The 14427-nt window shown below is 46.1% G+C and overlaps 1 non-coding gene across 1 annotated transcript; it reads right to left on the bottom strand.

Annotated features, from left to right (window-relative positions):
• Positions 1-6455: 6455 nt before the first annotated feature.
• Positions 6456-6593, bottom strand: LOC119924528. Its single transcript, XR_005449238.1, has one exon. It is a non-coding gene; the product is annotated as a small nucleolar RNA SNORA7 (small nucleolar RNA).
• Positions 6594-14427: the final 7834 nt, after the last annotated feature.

Genomic DNA, 14427 nt, shown 5'->3' on the forward strand with positions numbered 1-14427 from the left:
CCTTCACACTTATGTATGCTATTCCAGCTCCCAGCTCTTACTATGTAGAGAGTATCAATTGTATTGAGAAGCAGTGTTGTTTAACGGACAGAGCACGGGTTTGGGAGACTGAAGGACCTGGGCTCTAATCTGCACTCTACCACATATTCATTTATTCATTCAATCGTATTTATTGAGCTTTTCCACTGTGCAGAACACTGTACTAAGCGCTTGGAAAGTACAATTCAGCAAGAGATAGAGACAATCCCTACCCAACTACGGGCTCACAGTCTAGAAAGGGGAGACAGACAACAAAACAAACAAGTAATAACAATAACATCAAAATAGATAGAGTTATAGATATAAACATATCATTAATAAAATAAATAGAATAATAAATATGTGCAAATATACACAAGTGCTGTGAGGTGGAGAAGGGGGTAGAGCAGAGGAAGGGAGTAGGGGTGATGGGGAGGAGAGGAGGAGCAGAGGTAAAGGGGCTCAATCTGGGAAGGCATACATATCAGCTGTGTGACCTTGGGCAAGTCACTTCACTTCTCTGGGCCTCAATTTCCTCATCTATAACTGGACACTGAGTCCATCCTGATTAAATTGTATCTACCCCTGCACTTAGAACAGTGATTGGTATATAGTAGGCTCTTAAGCAGTGCCATTGTTATCACTGTTATTGTTATTATTATATTCAGTTAGTGATTTGTGAATCATTGGTATTTATTCTTCCCACTAGGTTGTGAACTCCTTGAGGACAACATATGTATGTTTTGCTTTTGTTGAACTCCCCCAAATGTTTCCTACAGTACCTCATATTCGGTAGGCTGTCAATAGATGCCATAAATGTCATTGACTGATTATGTCATTGATTGATTATGGTTTTTGTGTGATGGCATGACTGTCCATTGTGTGTTTTAGCTTCGTTCAGCATTTTTGAAAAAGATGTATACTTACCAAATACCAGTAGTGCTGACTCAAACGAGTTAAAGTGATCTATCTAGCCCCACAAAATGTGAATTGATTCGAGCCTCTTTATTTTTTCATTCCAGAGTCACCAAGAGCTCTCATTTTACAGGAATACCCATTACCTCCTTCCCCTCCCCATAGCACCTGTATATATGTTTGTACATATTTATTACTTTATTTATTTTACTTGTACATATTTACTATTCTATTTATTTTATTTTGTTAATATATTTTGTTTTGTTGTCTGTCTCCCCCTTCTAGACTGTGAGCCCGCTGTTGGGTAGGGACCGTCTCAATATGTTGCCAACTTATACTTTCCAAGTGCTTGGTACAGTGCTCTGCACACAGTAAGAGCTCAATAAATATAATTGATTGAATGAATGAATGAATAATGATTAATAATAATAATTATGGTGTTTGTTAAGCGCTTACTATGTGCCAAGCACTGTTCTAAGTGCTGGAGTGGATACAAGGTAATCAGATTGTCTCACGTTGGGCTCACAATCTTAATCCTCTTTTACAGATGAGGTACCTGAGGCACAGAGAAGATAAGTGGCTGGCCCAAGGTCACACAGCAGACAAGTAATGGAGCCAGGATTAGAACCCACGTCCTCTTTCCACTAAGCCATGCTGCTTCTTAAGCATGGCAGGAAGAGGCTGGGCTGGAGAGGAACAGGGGAGATTTGAAGATCATGTCTAATGATTTCAATTTTACCACTGAAATAGTTGTCAAGATCATCCTTCTCCCCTATTACCATTCCAATTTCCAATTTTTACAATTTTCCAGTTCTCCCAAAAATGATGTTGACATGCATATTATTTTATTTTTCATTGTTATCAACTTTATCATGTTGATGTTAATTAACAGTTTACATGTCAAATTCTATGCCAAGTGTTGGAGAAGAAACAAAATAAAAAATTAAACGTATTGCCTGTTCCACAGAGGCTCAAATGTAAGAAGAAGAGAGAACCAGGGATGGTAAAAAATTGATACCACATTGCACAGCCAGTCAATGGCAGAGCTGGGATTAGAACACAAGTCTCATGACTCCCATTCACATGTTCATTCCATTAGGTCTTGAGGCCTCCAAAAACTGGTTTGTCAGTTACACATTAGGTTTAACAGCCAACCTGGTGGACTAGGACAAATCTTCAGTGTCCAAACATTTTTTTTAGACCACTAAGAAAGCAATATTCATGGGAATGACTGGGGCAGTCGCTCTGTAGAAGGGTGAATTTGGGATTATTCACACAAGGAAGAAGACATTCTGTCCCAGAATGGATGCTGGGGGAATGTCCCCTTTAGGATCCTGCCCCGGGCAGCCTTCAGGTCCCGGTTCCTCAGGCTGTAGATAAGGGGGTTCACAGTGGGGGACACCAGAGTGTAGGACATGGAAACCAGCGGATCCAGAGCAGAGGGCGTGTCTGAAGGTGGTTTGAGATAGGCAAATGCTCCGGTAAAGAGAAAAATGATGATTTCAGTGAGATGGGGCAGGCAGGTGAAGAAGGCTTAGGTTCATCCCTCGGAGGATGACATCCTCATCACGGCTGAGAAGATGCGGACATAGGAGAATATGATGTAAAAAAACAGATGGCAGCTATGACTACTGCAAGAGCCACACTCACATCTTTGGCAATGTGGTCCTCAGAGCAGGAGATCTTCAGCATAGGGGGGAGCATCACAGAAGAACTGCTGAACAGTATTGGAACCACAAAAGGTCAGGGAGAAGGTAGAAGCTGAAAACAAGATTCCAAACAGACCCCCACAGAGCCATGACGCTGCTAGTATGCACACGCAGGCTCTTTTGTTCATGATAAGCTCATAGTGCAGAGGGGAGCAGATGGCGGCATAGCGGTCATAAGACATTGCATTGAGGACTAAAAACTCTGAAGCAGCAAACAAGACCACTAGGAAGAGCTGTGAGACACAACCCAGAAAGGAGATGGAGCTGTCACTGGTCAAGGAGTTGACCACGGATTTGGGTATCGTTGTAGAAATGTAGCAGAGGTCTATGAAAGACAAGTTCTTGAGAAAGAAGTACATGGGGGTGTGGAGACACTGGTCGAGGGTGGTGACAGCAACAATGAGGAGATTCCCCAGAAGAGCCACTACGTAGACAAGGAGGAACAGCATGGCATAGACCAGCTGCAGCTCCCGGATGTCAGAGAACCCCAGGAGGAGGAATTCAGCCACCGTGGAGGTGTTGGTCATTTCTGGGAGATAATGCTGACTCCCTAGAAAGGAAGAGGGGAACTTCAATTTAGAAATATTGGCATTCCCTCCAGACTGTAAGGTCCTTTTGGGTAGGTAACAGTTCTACAAATTATATCATATTGTACTCTCTCAAGCACTTAGTACAGTGCTCTACACACTTTAAGTGATCAATAAATATGATTGATTCCCATTTTAATGAATAAAGCAGTTGTATTAATTGATAACCTATAGAGTTCAATAGTATTGTTACATGTAGGGGTATGAACACATCAATCAATAGCTCAATGGTATTTACTGAATACCCACTGTGTGCAGAGCACAGTACTAAGTTCTTGGGAGAGTTCAATACAACGGACTTGGCAGATATTTTCCTGCCCACCAGGAGGTGACAGTCTAGTGGGTAGACTCTGCATACCATAAATGCTTAATAATAATAATAATAATGGCATTTATTAAGCACTTACTATGTGCAAAGCACTGTTCTAAACACTGAGGGAATACAAGGTGATCAGGTTGTCCCACGTGGGGCTTACAGTCTTAATCCCCATTTGACAGATGAGGTAATTGAGGCCCAGAGAAGTTAAGTGACTTGCCCAAAGTCACACAGCTGACAATTGGCGTAGCCGGGATTTGAACCCATGATCTCTGACTCCAAAGCCCGTGCTCTTTCCACTGAGCCATGCTTAATAAGTATGATGGATTGATTGATTGAAGTCTCTTCCCCCCTTTCTCCAACCTCCCGGCTCTCAACACTCTCTGCTACTCTCCCATCCTTCCCAGCGGTATCCTCAGAGGAACTCTCCTCCCTCCTCTCAAGTGCTACTCCGGCCACCTGTGCTTCTGACCCCATTCCCTCTCATCTTATGAAATCTCTCGCTCCATCCCTTCTCCCCTCCTTAACTTCCATCTTCAACCGCTCACTCTCCACTGGTTCCTTCCCCTCTGCCTTCAAACATGCCCATGTCTCTCCCATCCTAAAAAAACCCTCTCTTGACCCCACCTCACCTTCTAGTTATCGTCCCATATCCCTCCTACCATTCCTTTCCAAACTCCTTGAACGAGTTGTCTACACGCGCTGCCTAGAATTCCTCAACAACAACTCTCTCCTCGACCCCCTCCAGTCTGGCTTCCGTCCCCTTCATTCCACGGAAACTGCGCTCTCAAAGGTCACCAATGACCTCCTGCTTGCCAAATCCAACGGCTCATACTCTGTCCTAATCCTCCTCGACCTCTCAGCTGCCTTTGACACTGTGGACCACCCCCTTCTCCTCAACACGTTATCTGACCTTGGCTTCACAGACTCCGTCCTCTCCTGGTTCTCCTCTTATCTCTCCGGTCGTTCTTTCTCAGTCTCTTTTGCAGGCTCCTCCTCCCCCACCCATCCTCTTACTGTGGGGGTTCCCCAAGGTTCAGTGCTTGGTCCCCTTCTGTTCTCAATCTACACTCACTCCCTTGGTGACCTCATTCGCTCCCACGGCTTCAACTATCATCTCTACGCTGATGACACCCAGATCTACATCTCTGCCCCTGCTCTCTCCCCCTCCCTCCAGGCTCGCATCTCCTCCTGCCTTCAGGACATCTCCATCTGGATGTCCGCCCGCCACCTAAAGCTCAACATGTCGAAGACTGAGCTCCTTGTCTTCCCTCCCAAACCTTGTCCTCTCCCTGACTTTCCCATCTCTGTTGACGGCACTACCATCCTTCCCGTCTCACAAGCCCGCAACCTTGGTGTCATCCTCGACTCCGCTCTCTCATTCACCCCTCACATCCAAGCCGTCACCAAAACCTGCCGGTCTCAGCTCCGCAACATTGCCAAGATCCGCCCTTTCCTCTCCATCCAAACCACTACCCTGCTAATTCAAGCTCTCATCCTATCCCGTCTGGACTACTGCACTAGCCTTCTCTCTGATCTCCCATCCTCGTGTCTCTCTCCACTTCAATCCATACTTCATGCTGCTGCCCGGATTATCTTTGTCCAGAAACGCTCTGGACATATTACTCCCCTCCTCAAAAACCTCCAATGGCTACCGATCAATCTGCGCATCAAGCAGAAACTCCTCACCCTGGGCTTCAAGGCTGTCCATCCCCTCGCCCCCTCCTACCTCACCTCCCTTCTCTCCTTCTACTGCCCAGCCCGCACCCTCCACTCCTCCACCACTAATCTCCTCACTGTACCTCGCTCTCGCCTGTCCCGCCATCGACCCCCAGCCCACGTCATCCCTCGGGCCTGGAATGCCCTCCCTCTGCCCATCCGCCAAGCTAGCTCTCTTCCTCCCTTCAAGGCCCTGCTGAGAGCTCACCTCCTCCAGGAGGCCTTCCCAGACTGAGCCCCTTCTTTCCTCTCCCCCTCGTCCCCCTCTCCATCCCCCCGTCTTACCTCCTTCCCTTCCCCACAGCACCTGTATATATGTATATATGGTTGTACATATTTATTACTCTATTTATTTATTTATTTATTTATTTATTTTACTTGTACATTTCTATCCTACTTATTTTATTTTGTTGGTATGTTTGGTTCAGTTCTCTGTCTCCCCCTTTTAGACTGTGAGCCCACTGTTGGGTAGGGACTGTCTCTATGTGATGCCAATTTGTACTTCCCAAGCGCTTAGTACAGTGCTCTGCACATAGTAAGCGCTCAATAAATACGATTGATTGATTGATTGATTGATTGATTGATAGCATCGATGAAGTTATCAACACTAATTTTTTTAGGATTTAGTAAGCGCTTACAACGTGCAAAGCACTGTTGTAAGCGCTGGGGAGGCTGCAAAGTGAACAGGTTGTCCCACGTGCGGTTCACAGTCTTAATTCCCATTTAACAGATGAGGTAACTGAGGCACAAGAGCGGTTAAGTGACTTGCCCAAAGTCACACAGCTGAAAAGTGTTGGAGCCGGGATTTGAACCCATGACCTCTGACTCCAAAGCCTTGCCAGTGCTTAGAACAGTGCTTCACACATAGTGAGCACTTAACAAATACCATCATCATTATTAAATCAATCTGTTGTATTTTTCACCTCTAGTGCTCGATAGTATTAATATGTGCAGAGGTCTGGTATGTCTTGACTTAAGCTGTCGATTCGCCTCTGACCCATAGCGACTCCATGGATGCATCTCTCCCAGAATGCCCCACCTCCATCTGCAAGCGTTCTGGTACTGTATCCATAGAATTTTCTTGGTAAAAAAATAGAAAAGGTTTACCAGTCCCTTATTCTACCCAGTGAACCTGAGTCTCCACCCTCGATTCTCTCCCCTGACACTGCTGCCCAGAGCAGGTGCGCTTAGACTTGCAGCTGATTTCCTTCCACTCGCTAGCCACTGCCCAAGCTAGGAATGGAATGGGTATCGCTCTGCTTGACTCTCCCTCCCTTGGCTGAGACTGGTAGAGTACTGGAAACACTCCAGGTGGGATCCTGAGAGGGGGCAGGAGTATGTACCCATCAATAAATCAAGCAATGGTATTTACTGAGCACTTAGGGCTCAGTCTTAATTCCCATTTTACAGATGCAGTATTTAAGGCACAGAGAAGCAAAGTGCCTTGCCTAACGTCACCCAGCAGACAAGGGGCAGAGCCACGATTAGAACCCAGGTCCCCGAGCTCGTTGTTGGGTAGGGATTGTCTCTGTTGCAGAATTGTACTTTCCAAGTGTTTAGTACAGTTATCTGCACACGATAAACGCTCAATAAATACGATTGAATGAATAAATGAATTAATAGCAGAGACAGGATTAGAACCAAGGTCCGATTACTACTACCACTACTGCTTGCCTCTCCCTGGGCCCAAACACACTTTTCGCTTGGAAGATGACAGGAGAAGAGTCCCTTCTCCTCTTCCCCTCCAGACCTCATCCAGCCAAAGTTTGTTCACTCCCTCCCCTGCCCCACCCTGGGCACACGCATAGCCGCTGACACAACAAATCTGATTGTGGTTCTTAGAGGAAAATGAATCTGATTGAGATTTGGTTGACTCCAATCAACTCCTTGCCATTAGCTTCTCCTCCTTGTTTCCCTTTCCTCTTCACCAACTACCCTCCAGCCCTTGGAGACATGTCTGCCCCCTATGCCACTCCAAGGACATTCCCTTTTCCAACACATGGCTTAGATCCTTCCTTCTGCCCAAATCTCCCTCTCCCTCCAAATTTACCCAGATTCGTGTTTCTTCTCTCCATGCCAAATCAGCCCAGATGCCACCTCTGCACTTACACATTCACAACTGCTCGCAGCTCTTCCCTATGTACAGATTCACATTACTATGTAAGAACCTATTAAGCTGTGCATTCACATTTTCGTGCTTATTTCCCCCTAGTTGTAAATTATTTTGGATCAGTCTAGCCCAGCAGACTGGCAAGTACAGGAGGGAAGGGATTGAATCTCTTACCTCCCTTGCATTCACCCAACATTTCTGCACTGAGAAGTTGATGGTAGTGCTCGTGTTCTAGAACCAATCACACTCTCTGTTTCTCTCCTTGTCATTTCCCACCAGAAACATTTTCTCACGTCCAGGACCCACTTTTGTCCACCACATAATGCTAACGCTGTGCTGCAGGGACCCAGCCAGCCACTCTCTCTCTCTCTCTCTCTCTCTCTCTCTCACACACACACACACACACACACACACACACACACGCGCGCGCGCGCTTCAACTGACTGTGATTGCTTACACATAAATACACACAGTCATACAAACCCAACCTATTTAGCCACTCATTTATTCATTGAATTATTTGCTAAAGCGTCACTCACCCCAACTCAGAATCGTACATGGAGATTTTCCAGTATTCTACAAGTCTCGGCTACCAGATGGACGTTTAAGCAGAGGCATACCCATTCCATTCCTACCTTGGACAGTGGCTAGTGGGTGGAAGGTAATCTGCTAAAAGTCAAAACTCACCTGTCCTGGGACCCAGTGTCATGGGAGGGAGTCGAGGAGGAGCCTCAGGTTTACTGAAGGGAAGAAGACAATAGTGCACCACTTCTGTATTTTTACCAAAACAACTCTATGGATAAACTACCAGAATATTTGCAGTTGGAGAATGGGGCGTTCCTGGAGAGATGTGTCCATTCATTCGTTATGGGTCAGAGATGACACGCTAGCAAAAGAAAAGACAAAGAAGCGCTCAAACATCTCTTCTCCAAAACCTTCATTGGCATCATGTGTCTTTTCACGTGAAACAAAAACACTTCACAGTTATTTACAAGGCTTTCTACCATGTGGGACTCACTCTTAATTCCCATTTTACAGATGCGGTATCTGAGGCACAGTGACCTGCCCAACGTCACACAGCAGACAAGGGGCAGAACCAGGATTAGAACCTAGGTCCCCGAGCCGGTTGTTGGGTAAGGATTGTCCCTATCTGTTGCCGAATGGTAATTTCCAAGTGCTTAGTAGAGTTCTCCGCACACAGTAAGCGCACAATCAATACGATTGAAAGAATGAATAAATGAATGAATGGCAGAGCAGGATTAGAACCCAGGTCCCATTACTACTACCACTACTATTTGCCTCTCCCTGGGCCCAGGCACACTTTTTCCTTGGAAGGTGTTGGGAGAAGATTCCCTTCTCCTCCTCCCCTACAGACCTCCGCCAGCCAAGGTTTGTTCACTGTCTCCCCAGCCCCACCTTGGGTACACACACAGCCGCTGACACAACAAATCTGACTGTGGTTCTCAGAGGAAAATGAAACAGACTGAAGCCTGGTTGACTCCAATCAACTCCTTGCCACTAGCTTCAAGGCTTTTGACCGGTGTTCTCCTCCTTGTTTCCCTTTCCCTCAGACCTTGGAAATAGATCTTCTCCCTTTTCCTCTCCTCCTCCTCCCTTCCCCATCCCCATGCAGTCGGGGGGTGGGGGGGAGGGCTCTGCCTTACCCCATTCCCCTCCCCACAGCACTTATACATATTTATTACTCTATTTTATTAATGATGTGTATAGAGCTATAATTCTATTTATTCTGATGGTATTGTCAGCTGTCTACGTTTTCTTTTGTTGTCTGTCTCCTCCTTCTAGACTGAGAGCCCGTTATTGGGTGGGGACCTTCTCTATATGTTGCTGATTTGTATTTCCCAAGCGCTTAGTACACTGCTTTGCATGCAGTAAGCGCTCAATAAATACGATTGAATGAACGAATGAATGAAAAAGGACATTCCATTCTCCAGCACATGGCTTAGACTCTTCTTTCTTCCCGAATCCCCCTCTCCCTTCAAATTTGTACAGATTGATATTTCTTCTCCCCATGCCGAATCAGACCAGATACCGCTTCTGCATTTACACATTCACAACTGCTCATTGCACTTCCCTACCTATAGATTCACATTACTAAGCACTTATTAAGCTGTGCATCCACCTTATCATTCTTATTTCCCCCTAGCTGTAAATTCATTTGGATCAGTCCAGCCCAGCAGACTGGTAAATCCAGGAGGAAAGGAATTAAATCTCTTACCTTCATTGTGTTCACCCAACATTCCTGCATGGAGCCCCCCGTGGCTCATGACTGTGAGCCCCCTGTGGGACAGCCTGATCACCTTGTAACCTCCCCAGCGCTTAGAACAGTGCTTTGCACATAGTAAGCGCTTAATAAATGCCATCATTATTGTTATTATTACGGAGGAGTTGATGATAGTGCTCGTGGTCTAGAACCAATCACACTCTCTCATTCCCTCCCTGTCATTTCTCACCAGATACCTTTTCTGAGGTCCAAGACCCACTCTTGGCCAAAGTGACCACAGCATAATGCTGAAGCTGTGCTGCAGGGCCCCAGCCAGGAAGCGACTTCCATGTTAGCTGGATGGAGGTGGATAAGGAAGGGGAGATGAGTGATGGTTGGGACCACTGCACTGTCAAATACGTACCCTCCTGATAGCCCACCTGCCCCTCTGGGGATGTAGCACTGCTCCAAAGTCCGAAATTGGCTCCGTGTTGAGCACATCCACAGAATGGCTCCATCACTTGCACCCCTATCATGGTTTCTCCCTCCCGCTCCACCATTCCCCGGTCACACTCACTGGGGCAGCATAGGGATGGAGGGCTCTGACCTCTGCTGGCTTGCAATGGTCCTCTCTCCACTCCAGTTCTTGGCTGCAGCTGGCTATGAAGGAAGGGGCAGCCTGGCCCCCTCAGGCCCCCTCTGATCTCCTCTGGGCAAGGAGATGTTCACCAGAGAGTCCCCCAGGCCCAAAGGTAAATTGCCACTGCACCGTGGGGAACCCCTGGAGGATCAACTCAGGTGGGACCTCGTGTCCTGGTCGATGCCAAAAACCTCTGCCTGTGAGGTACCTGAGGTTCTGCAGAGATAAAGGCCCAGTCCCTAAAGCTGCAGCCATGGTGCTGCACCCCAGGGTTTTCATGGAAACAACAGCATCTGCATCTCAACATCCCAACAGTTTCTAATGTTCCTGACAATCTACAACTTTCAGCTTCATCAGATATACAACCTTAGACAATGAGCGTCTCATTCAATCAGTCGATTGAACGATTTCATTTCTGACACCTTCTGATTGCAAGGCTAGACAGAGCAAGACAATCCTCTGAATCCATCCTATGATTCTCCCCCAGGATGAGTGTGGGGGGGCAGGGGACTGAGGTTTTGAGAATGGGATGATGGGAAGGAGAAATCCCTGGCTTGAAAAAGACTAGGATGGAAATGGCCCCTCTTGTTGTGATGATTTACTAACCTGGGCTCTGGAAACTAGAGTTCCATCAGTGAATATCTCTGTCCCCTTTCAAACACGATTACTATGATTATTATCACTTTTATTATTTGGTATTAACAATTTCTGTGTCCACGTCTGTGCTACGTGATGAAGCAGAAACAAAATAATTCAATCGATCGATGGTATTTGTTGTGTGTTTACTGTGTGCAGAGCATTGTAATAAACACTTTGAAGAGTACAATACAACGGAGTTGGTAGATTCAATCCGTGCCCACAATGCTGAATGCTCCCAAAAATGGAATTATAATCCAATCAGACACGTTTCCTGTCCCACAAGGGCTCAGAGTGTAAGAGGAAGTGAGAGCCCAGGAATGGTAAGAAACTAACGCCAGGTCACACAGCAGGCCAGTGGCCGAGCTGGGATTAGAACTCAGGTCATGTGACAACCATTCACGTGCCATTTAGCCATGAAGACTCCTAGGGAATGCATTGTCACTCATGACCTAGTCTTATCAGCCAACCTCCCAGACCTTGACAAATCCTGAATATCCAGACTTATTCTCTGGGCCTCTAGTTCAGTGGTATATATATGGATATGCCTAATAGCAATTCCTTTTCTAAGAGTGGGTAGGGGATTATTGGTACATGGACAAAGACATTTTGTCCCAGAATGGATGCTGGGGTAATGACCCCTTACGATCCTGTCCAGGGCAGCCTTCAGGTCCCTATTCCTCAGGCTTTAGATAAGGGGGTTCACAGTGGGGGGCACCACAATGTAGAACATGGAAACCAGCAGATCCAGATACGAGGGCTAGTCTGAAGGTGGTTTGAGATAGGCAAATGCTCCGGTAAAGAGAAAAATGATGATTTCAGTGAGATGGGGCAGGCAGGTGAAGAAGGCTTAGGTTCATCCCTCGGAGGATGACATCCTCATCACGGCTAAGAAGATGAAGACGTAGGAGAGGGTGATGTAAATGAAGCAGACAGCATCGAAGACCAACTCACCAGCCACACTCGCATCATTGGAAATGTGGACTTTAGAGCGGGAGATCTTCAGCATATGGGGGACGTCACAGAAGACCTGCTGGACAATATTGGACCCACAAAAAGTCAGTGAGAAGGTAGAAGCTGAAATCAAGATTCCCGAACAGACACCCACAGAGCCATGACGCTGCTAGTATGCACACACAGGCTGTTTTGTTCATGATGAGTTCATAGTGCGGGGGGGGGGAGGGGGGGCAGATGGCAGCATAGCGGTCATAAGACATTGCAGTGAGGACTAAAAACTCTGAAGCAGCAAACAAGACCACTAGGAAGAGCAGCGAGACACAACCCAGAAAGGAGATGGAGCTGTCACTGGTCAAGAAGTTGACAATGGATTTGGGTACCATTGTAGAAATGTAGCAGAGGTCTATGAAGGACAAGTTCTTGAGAAAGAAGTACATGGGGGTGTGGAGACGCTAGTCGAGGGTGGTGAAAGCCACAATGAGGAGATTCCCCAGAAAGGTCACTAGGTAGACAAGGAGGAACAGCGTGGCATAGACCAGCTGCAGCTCCCGGATGTCAGAGAATTCCAGGAGGAGGAATTCAGCCACAGTGGAGATGTTGGTTATTTCTTGGAGATGATGCTGACTCCTGGAAAGGAAGAGGGGAACTTCAATTTAGAAATGTTGGCATTCCCTCTAGACTGTAAGTTCCTTTTGAGCAGGTAACACTTCTGTAAATTATATTATATTGTACTCTCTCAAGCACTTAGTACAATGCTCTACACACTTTAAGTGATCAATGAATATGATTGATTCCCATTTTAATAAATGAAGCAGTTGTATTCACTGATCACCTATAGAGTTCAATAGTATTGATACACGTAGGGGTATGAACACATCAATCAATAGCTCAATGGTATTTACTGAATACTCACTGTGTGCATAGCACAGTACTAAGTGCTTGGGAGAGTTCAATCCAACGGACTTGGCAGATATTTTCCTGCCCACCAGGAGGTGACAGTCTAGTGGGTAGACTCTGCATATCATAAATGCTTAATAAATACGATGGATTGATAGCATCGATGAAGTAATCAACACTAATTCCTTTTGGAGTTTGCCAGCGCTTGGAACAGTGCTTCACACATAGTGAACGTTTAACAAATACCATCATCATTATTATTAAATCAATCCGTTGTATTTATTTATCACCTGTAGTGTTCAATAGTATTTATATGTGCAGTGGTCTGGCATGTCTTGACTTATGCTGTAGATTTGCCTCCGACCCATAGCGACTCCAAGGACGCATCTCTCCCAGAATGCCCCACCTCCATCTGCAAGCGTTCTGGTACTGTATCCATAGATTTTTTCTTAGTAAAAATAGAGAAGTGGTTTACCATTGCCTTCTTCCACCCAGTAAACCTGTGTCTCCACCCTCGATTCTCTCACCTGCCACTGCTGCTCAGAGATGTAGGTTTTGACTTGTAGCAGGTTGTCTTCCACTCACTAGCCACTGCCGAAGCTAAGAATGGAATAGGTATCCCTCGGCTTGATTCTCCCTTCCTTGGCTGAGACTGGTAGAGTACTGGAAACTCTCCAGGTGGGATCCTGAGAGGGGGCAGGGGTGTGTACCCATCAATTAATCAAGCAATGGTATTTACCAAGCACTTAGGGCTCAGTCTTAATTCCCATTTTACAGATGGGCTATTTGAGGTACAGAAAAGCAAAGTGCCTTGCCTAACGTCATTCAGCAGACAAGGGGCAGAGCCACGATTAGAACCCAGGTCCTCGAGTTCGAATTTGGGTAGGGATTGTCTCTATCTGTTGCCAAATTGTACTTTTCAAGTGCTTAGTACAGTTATCTGCACACGATAAGCGCTCAATAAATACGATTGAATGAATTAATTAATTAATAGTAGAGACATGATTAGAACCCAGGTCCCCTTACTACTACCACTACTGCTTGCCTCTCCCTGGGCCCAGATACACTTTTTTCCCTGGAATACGATGGGGGAAGATTCCCTCTGGCCTTGAATGCCCTCCTTCCACAAACCCGCCAAACTAACTCTCTTCCTCCCTTCAAAGCCCTACTGAGAGCTCACCTCCTCCAGAAGGCCTTCCTAGACTGTGCCCCCTTTTTCCTCTCCTCCTCCTCCTCCCCTCCCCATCAACCTCAACCCTCCCTCTACCCTCCCTTCTTCCCCTCCCCACAGCACTTGTATATATTTGCGCATATTCATTACTCTATTTTATTTGTACATATTTATTACTTTATTTTACTAATGATGTGCATATAACTATAATTCTATTTATTCTGATGGTATTGACACCTGTCTACCTGTTTTGTTTTGTGGTCTTTCTCCCCCCTTCTAGACTGTGAGCCCGTTGTTGTGTAGGGACCACCTCTATATGTTGCCGATTTGTACTTCCCAATCGCTTAGTACAGTACTCTGCACACAGTAAGTGCCCAATGAATTCGATTGAATGGATGAATGAATGAATGAACTACCTGCATTTGCACTCAGCCCACCCAAATTATTGGATTATTTACTCCTCTCCCCAGGAGTTTCCTCTCCCACGTCCCCTATAACAGTTTCACCCTTCCCCAGAACTGCCATTCACAG

This window comes from Tachyglossus aculeatus, chromosome 2, assembly GCF_015852505.1.
Source record: "Tachyglossus aculeatus isolate mTacAcu1 chromosome 2, mTacAcu1.pri, whole genome shotgun sequence".
NCBI lineage: Eukaryota > Metazoa > Chordata > Mammalia > Monotremata > Tachyglossidae > Tachyglossus > Tachyglossus aculeatus.